Genomic DNA, 12252 nt, shown 5'->3' with positions numbered 1-12252 from the left:
AAAATAGAGATTTGATAAAAGTAAATTTCAATTGAAAAGTGCATCTGCGAATTGGACGATTTATATGTCAGGCCATTGTATCACTTGATTTTATGATTAATATAGTTTTCTTTTTGTTACAGGTGATCATCATTGGATTTAACAACAAATCTCTGAGATTTTTTTCTATTTGAACGTTTTAAATGACTACTTTTTTAAATAAATGCATTTCTGAAGGCACACACGTACATGTTTATACATTTAAAATTAAATATAATTATTGAAAATTCTATATATCATCTAACATTTTTTTATTTTCGGTTTTTGTTACGAGCATGGCGGTACTTCTATTGACGGGTACTTGAAAAAGAAGAAGAAGAAGCTGCAATGGATAATAAGTGAATTGAAATTTGGTAAGAAGAAATAAAAATTTACCTTAGATTTTCAAACGTTATCGATTAAATAAAAAGTACATCTCATGCTAGGCCGTCAGATTTATTGTATAACGAATTAGTAGTCGATAATGCAGATGCATTTATAAGAAAGAAACGTTAAATATGTTTATATTGTTTATAAATATATTTTAAACAAATATAAGTTATACGTAAGTGTTAAGAAATGAATCAGCCAGAATGTTAACAGGTAGAGATAATAGAATATGTGACTTTACATTTTGAAAATGTATTCAAATATTAAAGATAGAAAAAGAAATACTGATATAACGTCCTCTCTTAGCAGTCGTGTTAAAAACTTTGTATTTCTCATATCTTAGTTTTTCGACGTGTTTTTATTCTACTCGTTCGTTTCGTGTCTTAATATAATACGAATTGCAATAGTGATCGTAGATATTTAGAAAATAATACTTCTATTAATTATTTACTTAAATTTATTTTGAAAATGTTTAATTGCAAATAAATAATTAAGCCTATTTCTTCTGATTTATTAAAAATAATGATAATAAAGGTATTGCAAGGTATTCCAAATTCTTCGAAGCTCTAATTGGTCGAGGTCTTCTTTTCTCCTTCGAATGAATAATATTCATTTTGCACGTGTGCATGTGAGTGAGAATATTAGTGTGAAGACAGTGCGAAGACAGTGTGAAGAACATTAAATGTCAACTTTCTCGAAGCGCAGTAACAGGTTTTTGAAATGATGTCGAAGAGAAGATTCGTTGGTGAGGACAAAATGAAACGATGGATGCTATGTTTTATACGGGCCACGGTAGACCACTTTATAGGTTACCGGAAAGATCAAGGATCGAGGTAGTGGTGTTTCGAATTTATTGCTAGTTCAAACTCGTTGTGATTTCTTTGAATCATGGGCAATGGGATATCTTGCTGTCTACATCGGAAAAAGGTCAGATTTTTCATCTTTCAATTGTTCTATCAAGGAACATTTATAATCATGGAAGTGTTGCATTTGAGACAGCAATTATGTGTACGTAATTTAATAATCTATTATCATCAGAGATCTTGTTTTTTTATTTGTAATACAATGAAAAGAAAGATTACATGTTTGTAATCATTGTTACATAAAGTGATGTTAATTTGTGTTATAATATACATATAAGATACTTTTAATAGATTATTAGAATGAAATAATATTTAGATTATATATTATGCCTTGTGGATAAAAAATCGATAAAACAGTCTCACATTTTTCCTACAAGAATTTCACGAGATGGCAGCACTTTGATATTTATGAAACATACTTAATCATTCCCAAATTTAATTTTATTAATGAACACAGTAAAAAGCGGTTGCAATTAATTAATTTTCTTTCTAATTATATCGTAATTGATTTCGACGAACGACTAATCGCGTTACTCACTATTCAAATGATTTATTCACTCTCCTTTCATTTTTATTCTCATTTTGTTTCTTCTTGTATATTTTTTTTATTTCTCTTCTCTACTCTCTTGTCTTTCTCTCTTACTCTTTTGATGTTAGTTCCAACTTACAAATCGAAGCCAATAACGGTGGAATCCACACGTGAGAACCTGTTATCGATCTCTTGTGCAACGTGATCGGCGTCGTTAGATCTAACGATCTATCTATCTATCTATTACCAGAAGCAGATTGCGAAAAATCTTTCCATCCTTGGCTTCTGAGAGCTTAGAAAGCAGATATCCATGAGAAGAAGAGATAATCAGTGTTAAGAGATAGACTAGGTTGAAAGATTTCTTTTTCTTTTTCTTCTTTTTCTCTTTATTTTAAATATATCGAACATTTTGACATATGATTCTCGTGGAATTAGCACGTGGCCTTCGAGAATAATACGGTAATAATTCAAGTATAATAAACGCTTATTCCACTTATAGTTTACAAATTATTGCAATCATTTGAACTCATATTCTCGGTAACGAAACGTTTTTTTAAATGAAACAAATATTATATTACACTTATATAAATTCATTCCTTTATATTTCGTTCGCATTTAAATTTTATTATTACTTCTATTTTTCAAGTCTTGACATTATATCACCGAAATAAATCTGAAGAGTCATCGACGTTAATAAAGACTTTGTATATCGTTGTTTAAATCGTGCGATACTTATACAGAATCCGTAAAAAAATATGAAAAAAAGAGAGAAAGAGAGAGAGAGAGAGATAGAGTAAAATATATATAAGAAACATAATTATATAGCCAAGATTTCTCGGCTATTAATGACGAGCTAATAATCGTATTAATGGTCTCCATGATTACGACAAAGGACAACTTTTACGATCTTACTACAAGACGTTTAAAAGGCTCCAACTCCTTTTACGAGTTAATCATGTATTTAGATTAAAAAGTGTTTAAAAAATTGCAGGAATAATCGATATCCTTTGAAAATGATTTCTTATCTTGATCAAACACATATATGGACTTCTAATCCTTTAATAGAATTTTTTATTTTATTTTATTTTATTATATTTTTGTAAAATCTACAAGAATCAAAAATGTTTCCTTTTACGAATCAATATATGAGATTGAACGTGTTCTTCTAATCCTTGATAAGAAATGTCCATTTTTTTGCTCTAGTATTAGTACGTATGTGCTTATATAATGTTGTTTAAAATCTAGAGAAATCTAGGTTTTAACGATCATCGTAAATTTCATTTGTTAACATTAATGGGACTCTTTCCTTGAGCAAATGTCTTGGCTATACAAAGGATGTTTCTTAGCTTTAATGCAACTCGTATGTCTCGTAAAATCCTTTCGTCATCCTTGGTGAGAGATATTTACCAAGTATGTAACTCTTTTTACTGGATTCTCTCAGTAAATTATATTTTATTAACGCATTACATTGTCGTCTTTTCGAAAAACATTTTCGCTATCTATAATTTTTCGTAATGGATTGAATTTTACAAATTTAAATAACACAAACACACACTCAGAAAGCAATAAAAATAAATAAAATAATCAATAATTATTTGTAATAAAAAACAAAAATGATCTAATAATGGAATTGTTTACGACAGAAAATTTCAAGAAATCCATGCAACTATTCACAGGAATAAAATTATGCAAAAGTTATTCTAGCGAAAGGAAAGTTAAAGAGTAACGTTTACTCGGCCGAGCATAAAAATCTAAAAGAAATAGTTTTATAATTTAAAAAAAATTATTTTTTTTCTTTTTTTCTCCATGCCAGTATGTTTGTGTGCGTGTGTATAGAAATCACTAGTACGAACGACGTTATCTATTAACGTGCTAAAGAACATTCGTGTCGGCTTAGACACTCGACTCTTACTGCTTCCTTCTCGTTTCATAGAGCATAGAAAAAAAATATATAGAAAAAGTAAATAAAATAGAAACAAAAATATCAAAGCTTTTGCAAAGAGCGATGGCGCCGTATATTCGCATAACAGTTTAACTCGTTATTTGACTTCTCTCGAATGTTTTGCGTCTCTCAAGAGTACTATGCCGTCAAACGATACTACCTCGTTCACGAATAAAACAATAAAAAAATAAATAAAAAAAAAGAAAGTTTAAAGAGAGATTAGCAGGTTCGCGTGCAAAAAAAATTTCGTATGCAAATACTTCCGTTCCTTCGTGCCTTGGAAATGATTCATTTAAGATATTTTTAATATTCTATCAATATGTTAATTTTTCGGTCTATTAGAAATCTCGTTTAAAGATTTTTATATTTCATTTTTGTATCTTTTGATTAATATATTTTTTTTTTGTATAAAAAACAAATAATGAAAATAATTTATATCGAGAAATCTCGTTCAAAGATATTTAATTAGCATTTTTATTTTTATTATTTTTATTAATATTAGTTATTGGTAAATTATCAGAAAATAATCAATATTTAAAGTATTCCAATTCTTGATAAATCATGAATATTGATGAAGATCTTATTACGTAAATATTTTAATCGCGTTCAACTTTGAAACTAAAATGCATTAAGTGTTGAGACTTACACCAACAATATCATAAATAACAGCGAGCATAAAAAGCAATTATATGGGTTGATAATAAGCAAGTAGAAAGAGATAGAAAGAGTGAGAGAAAGAGAAAGAGAGAGAAGTATAAGAGTCGAGTAATTAAAGTCTACACCAATGAAGCAATCGATGGTAAAACTCATTGGCAATCGATTTAAGGTATTCATTATCGCGACACCTAATTTATTTTCCTTCGAATATAATAAAAAAAGAAAGAGATAGAGAGAGAGAAAGAGATGCAATGATTTTCATTAATGAACACATGTTCAATTTTTTGACCACCAAGAACACGCGATCGCCACCTAATTTATTTTAATATTTAAGCATTACAAAAAAATACAAACAAAAGTATAAGAAGATATATCGGTTCATATAGTTAACGAAGCGTCTTTGAGATTAATTAAAATGTTATTTTAAGAAAGGGATGAAAACTTATTACTTTAAAGTATAAACATAATTTGTATTTAGATTTCGGAATTATAAATTCAATAGCGCAAAGTGTACGCGTTATTATTTTATTTTATTTCTTTACAGTTAGATGAGAGAAAAGTTAATAATAGAAAAAAATAAATGTTAAGATAAAAAGAACTAATTTCGATTAGCGCGAAGAAATAGTGAAAAAAGAAAAAAGAGAAATAAATAGAAACTAAAAGTAGGTACGAGAGTACGATCTCTCGATGGAGATTACCTTGTGATTTACAAGCCGACTCTTTAGGCGTGAGAGACATCGATAGGCCTCCGTAGATCAGGACGAAGGATTTTTACAGTCTACCAACCTACGATCTCGAAACGAAACGAAACGAAACGAAACGAATGGAAAGGAAAAAAAAATAAAAAGGAAAGGAAACGAAACGAGACTCGTCTCTCTCTCTTTCAGTGATTAATGAGATCGTCTGCGACTCCTTTAGAGGACGTCGGAAGATCGCTGATAAGTTTCTTCCTTCGAAATTCAATACGTACAATGTCTTTACTACTATAAACTAATAGATATACGTGTAGAGATACACACGCGAACTTGCACCATGCCATTTAACGTTTTTTTTTATGACTAATTACTATTCATCCTGTCATTTTTTATATGTTTTGTTTAACGTCTAGCTATTGTGATCGTTCAGTCAAAGATTAGAGATTAAAATTCGTTTCGTAATTCATAGGATAAAAATTTCATTTGTGTTTTAATATTTTTCATACAATTAATCGAAAAGTTATATATATATATATATTTTTTGCTATTATTAAAATGAAATATATTAATTTATTTTTATTTCGTCGATATGTCAAGATTCATATTCTAATAAAACATTATACATTGTAACATATTATCATTATGACTGCAATTTTTGATTTATATTAAAACCGAGAGAGGAGGATAGTCGATCAACAGGGTACACGAGAGAGGAGGCGGTTTAGGTCAAGGCGTCTATAATACGCTCATTGTTCTTCGCAATGCAGCGAAAGTACGCATAAATTATTTCTACAGACGCGTTTTGCTTGCCTTTACCTAGTCATATTTATTTATTTATTTGTTCGAACATGAATTAATCTATCGTAGTACTAGTAGTAATGCACACGACGACAAATTATTAGAAATAAAAATAAAAGAAAAAGAAGAGAAGAAGAGAAGAAATAAAAAAGAAAGTATGCAAGTATCTTAGACAACCGTTGAAATTTGCATGTTGCGACTCGTTGCTTGTGATCTCGTTGAGAGATTAACTTAACTTAAGTATTATCTTAGAACGTATCTGTGATTACATTTCGATCGAATCGAAGATATCAAGTCGCGAGTTTCGTGATATCGTTTTTAAAGTGAATTCTGGTGTCACGAGTGTCGGAATAAATAAGACGAGACTGACAAATGCGATATTGGCGCGAGTTTCTAATCTTATATTGGAATCTAACGAGTCGTATAAGAGACGTACAATTTAAAGTACCCAAGATGATTGATTATTCGTACATTATTTTTCAATCATCGATACCGAACTATTTATTATTCGAATTGTAAAGTAAAGTAAAGTTGTTATCCGATACACGTAGGAACACCTTTTTTGTATCGATAAAATTAAAAAGTTAGTTGGATAAATTAATAACTAATGAATATTCTTTTTTTATCTAACAGATAGGATCGTAGGAACTCGTATAACGTTATGCATAATTTACTGATTTGTATGGAAAAAAATCTTTAATACTCGGTCATTAACGACTTTTATGTCCCTCCTTTTTTTATCTTCGTGGAAATAGAACAAAAATAATCTAAATATTACAGAAACGATGAATAATCATTTGAACATTTTAATTGATACGTTATTAAACGTGACTTTTCGTTCCACGTATATCCGAGTAAAACATACACGTCGATTCGAATATATGTTTTAGTAAATTATTGTCAAAAGATATTATGCACATTACCTCGCTCTACAAATTCTTCGTTTTTAGATTTTCTTTTCTTTCATCTAATATTTCTAATAATAATAGTAAATTTTTTGTTGTAATCGTTGCAATTTTTAGATAACATCGAGAAGTAAATTTTGGAAAAGTAAGAAAGGAAATCGCGCGTGTAGTGCTTCGTAAAAGCCCTCCTTCCTGGATGATTTAAAAGGATTTTGACGTTGTCTCCGCTTTGGTTACGAGGTCGTTGCGCTCCCCAAGCTATTTTTATCCTTCGCATTCGCTTCTTTTTCGTTCGGAAACAAAACGACACACCCCTTCGTTTGTGTTCTTTGGCATTACTCGACCAAATCATGTAGCTTCTTTTAAACTTAAATTTAAGTGATCGTTAATAGCATCCTCTAATGAGCTGATTACAAAAATAAAAAACAACAAAATGTCAAGATTACTTTAATCTAAATTGTTGAAATAAAGGATGCCTAATTTTGTACACTTTAATTCGATATTGTCGTCGTAAAAAAAATTCATAGCTTTCGTCACAATTTTGATAAACGATCATTCGAATTTTTTTGTATCTTTACAAACATCGAAGAAAAATGCATAAACATGAGCATGATGTTGTATAATACTTGGGACGTTGCGATCTGAATTTTACGATGCAATTACGATTCCACGCGATAGTAGTAATACTCGAGTATATTGTTGAGAATCGTGAAAACAAGGTCGAAGTGGAAACCTCTTGGCTACGACCGGATGAAGATTACTCGTCGTCGAGTAGTAAACGCCGCTTGCTACTCGGACTCGCGCGACACTGAAAACGAGTAAATTATACGAGTAAATTATACGAGATATCGGAGAAGAGAAGAAGCCGAGGGCGATTTCTCGAGTTAAAAGCGATCGCTCAGCTCGATCTGCAGACACCTACGCAACGTACGCAAACAGAAAGAGAGAGAGAGATGGAAGATCGTTCACGAGCGTAACTCGCAGCCTTGGCCGACTAACGTTGAAATTCTTATTTTTTTTTCTTTTTCCTTTTTTTTTATCCCCTCTCTCATTAGCTTTCTTCATACTCATAGGAAGCTCCGGTTTGTTTACCTTCTGATAAGAAATTTTCTTAAAGAAATGCAATCTAAATGTAGAAATCATTTTTTTGAATAAATTAAACGGTAGAGAGAAATGGTGCTATGCATTAAATGTAAAATAACAATGTAAACATTTATCTGCGCGTTTGCGTTTGAAGAAAGCTATTCATAGCAACGAATCTAAGATATTTATTTCTTCGTCGTCTATTGAAAAGTCAAGTAAATATTTAAAAGGTGCATCTTTGTTAATCATGTAAACGTAATCGTTTTACATATTTTTCCTTAATTCAATCACTATGGCGATCACGGCAGCTAGTACTCGACGACTACTCGAAGACTATTACGCGAATTGGAATTTTCTATCATTAAATGATTCGTTTATATCTTATGTTTGTTACCTTGTCGAAGAATCTCGTGCTCTGCCATTTGTTCTCAATAAAAATTTATATCTAAATACTTATCGATTCGTTCGCCTAACGAGCTAACTTTAATAGTTAATAGTTTTTATTTTCTATTTTTTTTAATGAATCAAAAATGTATACTCGACACTTGCATTACGATAATTTAACTGAATTCTTGAATTCCACGTTTCGTCACGCAATCGTCTTTTTATTCGAAGTACGAATTAAACATAAAAAGGAAATGAAAATGAAAACGAAATACTTTGTCATTGGATGATCGATGTTTAAAACGTGTTAGAAGTTGTTTACAAGCGCTGTTCTGTTTTAATGGCTCGGACCAATACTTTGCAAGGTAGTTAACATAATGACATATAATAACGTTCTCATTACGAAGAGAACAATTCGCGCGCGCATCTTAGAGTGTAAAGCAAATCTTAATAATTTCACAAGGAGGTAAGATGAATTTGCCGTGGGTAAGAGGTGGAGAGGAGGATGGGGGAAGAAAGGGAGGAGAGGGTTTGCCTTCGGGATCTGTAGTGTTTTTCCAATTAAGGAGAGACCGAGGATATTCATGGAAGTGGCTATAAGGATACAAGACATTATGGTGTAACTCGTAACTCTCGTTGACTCACCTTAGAAAGAGAGAGAGAGGAAAAATATCATTTCTCACGCAGTACCGAGGGAGACTTGTCTTTTATAACATACTCCGACTAAGATCGAATAAGAAAACTTTGTTCTATCAGTGTTTTTTTCCTTTTTTTTTTATAGATTGTAGATTTTTTCCTACTCTTAGCTTCTAGTAATGATTCGAAGTATTTCTTAATATTTCAGCTTGGATTTTAATTATGAAATACTTAATAGAAGTAATTATCTTTCTAACATGTTATTTAGTCGTCCCAAATTACGCTTGAATTTTTATCCTTTTTTTTTCTTTCTTTATAATTTAAAATTCGCGTTACGTAAAGTCACTAATGCGATATTCAATGAAACTTATCGTTAATTAAATATCTCTGGTTTAACATCGAAGGAGATACGCGTTTGTGAATCCTCCGGTTCGTTTCACAATCAGGAAATACCAAACGTTCCATGTTTCGATCGTATCTATCGGATATACCCACCAACGTGGTAAGAGACAGGAATGCGCATAGTTCCAAGTTGCTAAACAATCGTCAGTTTTCTACAAAAATCTAACAATTTCGAAACAAGCGAAAAAGTTCATCGAAATATTAATACAATTAACATAGAAATCTTTCGTCGGACATAGAAAATCGATTCGCAGTCTCGAATATCGTTGTTGTAACCATAATCAGCTCTCGGTTGTTCGGTAAGAAGACACTCGTACCATGTTGAAGAATATTTAACAAGTAAGCTGTTTCTCTGTTAATCTTATCGCTTCTGTCGACTACCGTAAGTCGAAACTCCAGTCGACTCGACTAAAAGATGACTTTTCTTAGCATACATTATCAGATTTATAGTCATAATGATTTGATAAAAGAAAACAACTTTTTTACTACTTCTCATCGTCTCAACGTTGCTAACGTTTATTATCGTTCACAGTATCGAATTTTATTCGAAACGTTTAATCGTGTGCGCAGTTCATTAATAATATATCATAGTAATTAATATTAATTATCATTATCAATCATGTTCATGAGTATCAACTTACGGTAATTTTATAGGATTTTTATTTCGATTGTCTCTAACCGTAAAAGTAAAAATAATCCGAAAAAAACCTTGAAAGAATGTAAGATACATAATGTAAAAGGAAGGTGTAAAAAAAAAGGTGCGGTCTCGGTCGAAGGGCGAGGGGGGAATTGAAAAAGATCTCGGAGATAGATTTGCAACCGGTTGGCCGCGATCACTTAAATCGCTTCCGGTCGCGAGTTCGCCCACGCGATTTTATGCCGCTGAAAGCGTAAAGGGCCGCGTGTCTACTCGAACCGAGTGTGACAGTAATCGTTCATAGACGTGTATACCGCATCTATGTGTACGTATGGATAGACGCATATGTGCGAGTACGATCGGAGAGCATTGTACGATTTCATTCATGCGCGACCCACTTAAATTTCATTCAATGATCGGCACTCCGGGTTCAGCCATCGATAATACCGGTCCGCCTTTCTCTATCCGATCGATTAATCGATATTATCGATTGTTCCATCTTCCAACAATTTTATTTCGCTCTTGTAAATAAGAATAAATTTCGTTTAAATCAAATTCTTTCACTCGCGAACGCGATTACAAAATTAATCATTTTTGCATCTTTTTATTCGTATTGGCGTGATTTCGTTTGAAATGAGTAAACTAATGTTCGATTATTATAAATGAGCGTACGCGATTGTGTCTTACGAGCTATAAATTATAATTACGGTTTTAACGAGCTCCCTGACATATTACCTTCGTGTTCGTGGCATCGATCGTTTCGTTGAAATGCAGATTAGGAGTATGATTTTCTGCTTCGATTCTAGAACCATAAATGCGTTCACGCGTTCGTGCTATTCGTATATTCGAATTTTTCTCTACCTTTCGACTGGTTTTTCTCGAAATCATGTGCGTGCTCGAGCTGTCGTGCTTATTTATTCTACCGTAACGTTTATAATTACTTACTTGATTTGTTACATTTTGTAGAATCAAATATACGATCTATCTTTTTATTTTATTATCGATAAAAAGAAAAAATTATTACAACTATATAAAAACAGAAATATTTCTATCGTTGAAATCGAATAGATAATACATCGGAGAATTATTTTCAAGGATAAAAATCGTATTGGACGACGGTGACGTCGATCAAGTGTCGCATTTGTGCAATTTGATATGCGATCGTTTGGAGTAGCAGAATAAATCGTCGATGCGCCCACGTGGCGCCATGTTCTGCTAGATAACAATTATTCAAATCGGTCCTTACTTACTCACGGCTCGTTCGTTGCAGGTGCCCGTAAACTTGGCGGAACGACTTCTCTTTTATTTCGATGTAGCACCAATCGTTGCGTACCAGGGGACGCGAGTACATTTCAATGTACAGGCCGAAGCAATTTCACTTTATAGTTTAGAATATTTCTATCTTAGAAGTGTCTCTTAGATCATTTTCAAGTGTCCATTGATTCGACGAATATACGCGCTTATATTTTATTTTATTTTATTTTATTTATCACGGTTACGTTGTTTAACACTGCGGGTCGTTGAAAATGCTAGCTCGAAATGATTCGATTGTTAGATTGCTGCACGCGCATAAGTGTGTAGAATTTGTAGAGATGTGCGTAGATATTTTTTCCTGTCTGCTAATATTTTCTATTTAATTGAAGTTTGAATAGAAAGGGTAATTGTAAGAGAAAATGCAGCGTTACGGCGTGACCGGTCCGTGACATGAAGGAATCGTGTTGTTCCTGGCCACCTACACCAAATCAAGGAGAATGAGTCAGAGGTTTTATTTCGAGAGTCGAAGCACTCCTGAAATAGACGACGTCCTACGGCGAGGGAAGACGGTGTATCTATTTAAAGGGCCGCGCGCGATCTGTTTTTTCTATTTTCTACTGACGTACGCAAAAACTCTTGCAAATTTAGATTAAATTAGAGTAGATTTTTATTAATAATAACTGTCCATTCAAAAATAATACGGGCTAGTTAAAAATATAATATTGTATTAATTAGAGATAATTAATAATGAATCAATTAGCCGAATCATTGATTAGATGACGCAAGTAGTTACATATTAATGAGAAATAATATTCATCAGGATTGCATTTGAATCGAGTATACTTTTAAAGCAAAGTAAGGCGCCTACACACAGCGAACAACTTCCGTTCTCATCTCTTTTCGTCTCAAGGCGAATCTAGCAACGTGTTAAAAGCGATAAATATCGAATTCCTAAACATTTCTGATTCGACGAGCAGTCAGCTTCCAATCTAGACACGTTTCTTGACTCTTTCTCTTTCTCTTTCTCTTTCTCGAGAAGCCAGTACCTTCTTAAACTCG

General features: G+C 32.2%; 1 protein-coding gene across 1 annotated transcript in view; it reads left to right on the top strand.

Moving 5' to 3' along the window:
• Positions 1 to 265: 265 nt before the first annotated feature.
• Positions 266 to 12252, top strand: part of LOC122525720 (NAD(+) hydrolase sarm1) — a 64609-nt gene continuing 52622 nt past the window's right edge. The window contains exon 1 of the transcript XR_006305875.1: positions 266 to 392. The gene's annotated coding sequence lies outside the window, so the exon portion shown is untranslated. The remainder of the gene's footprint in view (positions 393 to 12252) is intronic.

Source organism: Polistes fuscatus, unplaced genomic scaffold (genome assembly GCF_010416935.1).
Source record: "Polistes fuscatus isolate 324 unplaced genomic scaffold, CU_Pfus_HIC Scaffold9, whole genome shotgun sequence".
Classification (NCBI taxonomy): domain Eukaryota; kingdom Metazoa; phylum Arthropoda; class Insecta; order Hymenoptera; family Vespidae; genus Polistes; species Polistes fuscatus.
The sequence above is the reverse complement of the archived record's forward strand: the minus strand, read 5'-3'. Positions and strand labels throughout refer to the sequence as shown.